Source organism: Pinus tabuliformis, chromosome 1_1 (genome assembly GCF_031772625.1).
Source record: "Pinus tabuliformis cultivar Carrire ecotype Pingquan chromosome 1_1, CPIR1, whole genome shotgun sequence".
Classification (NCBI taxonomy): domain Eukaryota; kingdom Viridiplantae; phylum Streptophyta; class Pinopsida; order Pinales; family Pinaceae; genus Pinus; species Pinus tabuliformis.
Window position 1 is genome coordinate 230,695,143 of NC_142297.1, and position 2,138 is coordinate 230,697,280.

Sequence of the window (2,138 nt, forward strand, 5' to 3'; positions counted from 1 at the left end):
ATATTGTATCCCGGGATGCCCTCTCCTTTGTCACCTTTGGAAAATTTCGACTTGATCTTTGGAATTTTCTCCTTTTTCTTTATTATTTTCCTTTGGAACATATCAAGCAATCAAAGGAGAGTCCATTCTAACGAGAGAACAGGTGATGTCAAATTTCATTCATCTTGTTAAAGAAGATATTACAGTTAAATTTGCAAATATGGTCTGCGTTTCAACTTCTGACCGTTCGGTTTTAGGCTTGCCGTATGTTTGGCCCCGTGAGCAATGTATGTGATTTTGCACTTTTTAGTTACTCACAGTTTGTACCATGAGATACGTATATATGGTGCATCTTTTCGAAGTCGAAGCAAATGTGTTTAAAACTTTATACATGTTAGTTTTCACAGGGCACACTATTCCAACATTGAAGTTGTTTGTACCTTAAGCATGCAGAAAGGTAATAAAATTTGTGATAAAATTTGTGTTGGCTGTTTGGTTTCAGTTGTAGTAGTACCGAAAATATAAAATTTGTGTTGGCTGTTTGGTTTCGGTTATAGTAGTACCGAAAATGTAAGCATTGATAAATCACGCTGAATGTAGAAATTATTTTGTAAGCATCTTTTGTGTACTGAAAATTTTATGTGGTTTTCTAAATAAACTTAGGGACTTTCTATGACTCGTTCAATTTTGTTATGAAATATGGGTGGTAGATGGGAACCCTATGTAACAAGATAGGGCACAATTCCTGAGACCTAGTAAGGGGGTGGCCACAGGTTTACAGTTCGCTTGCAGCTGAATTACTATTATTTATAACAATATAAAGATGGACACTATTAAAACATGGCACATTTTACTACATTTTTATATGATAAGATTGTTAAGCTGTCTGCAACAGTAATAATGGTGTCTGCTACATCCATGGAGCTCTGCTTAAAGTTCAAATATTGATGGCATTTGCATCAATTAATACTACTGGAATTTTAACTCACTTGAAAGTTGAAATATTAATATTCATTACGTTTCTCATAAAACAATAAGCCTAGAGGGAGGGTGCAAACAAAGCTGGAGAACACATTCACCTTGTTCAGTCTTCAGCTTTTTGGTAAGACTTTGTTAGGATATCGTTTTCCTTCTCCAAAATATTGTGCTCTATCCTTTAATTCTGTTTAGTCAATGGAAGCCAACCAAGAATTGGTTGAGAGGGAACGTGACCTATCCGTGACTTTAGTATCTCCTACCAAGGTGATAGCTGTTGATGTAGACGTAAAAGTCTCGCATGCAGTTAAGAAGTGTTGCATCTTGGCCAAGAGGAGTCGCATACTGATAAAGAAGTGTGATAAATGCAGAGATGGTTATAATGTGGCCACGAGTTGTTGCAGGAACTGAGACTGCAAATTTTGATGTCAGATTTTTTTATAATTACAGTTGATTCATGTATATTTCTTTCTAGCTTTGCATCAAAGAGTTGGACAACAAGAGGGTCGCTGAACTCTGTTGAAGTTTTCAGAGGAAGGTTGTGGATCGAGAACAATAACTACGGTAAATGGTGGGAGCAACAGGGCCAGGCTAGGGCGGAGGAGCTCGGTGTCGGTTTATGAGAAAGGTTGCTCACCAAGAACAATAGAAGAAAATAACGAGTAAGAGAAAAAAAAATGAAAGAGTTCTATGACGAGAGGGTAATGGAAGAATGGCTGTAGACAGAGAACAATCTCTGAGGAAAATGGCCGGACAAATAAAAAACACGCGCTTCCATGATTCACACAGATTGGATAGTAAGATGTTCTGATGTATGGAAATTTAAAAAAAAAAATGCATTTCTACTAGAAAATGGGAGATTATACGCGTAGTTGATAAAAGATTTAAGTCAGCTAGATACATAAGTTGCTTCATGGAAGGGATAGAATGGCCTTAGCCATTATTATCATGTCTGTAACGAATGCAGGTCCAATTTTTAATATTCTGGACACACACTCACTCCTAGTGAAGCTTGGAACCCACTAATGGCTATATATAAAACTTTAGAGGACAGAGCATAGGTTGTGTGTGTGGAAGTTGGTCATGTTTGCTGCTTCACCAGCTTGAATATAAAGAGTAGGCATTAGTAGGTGAGCGCAAGATTAAGTAAACTCTGGCATGAAAGAATTAGTTACATCAATTAT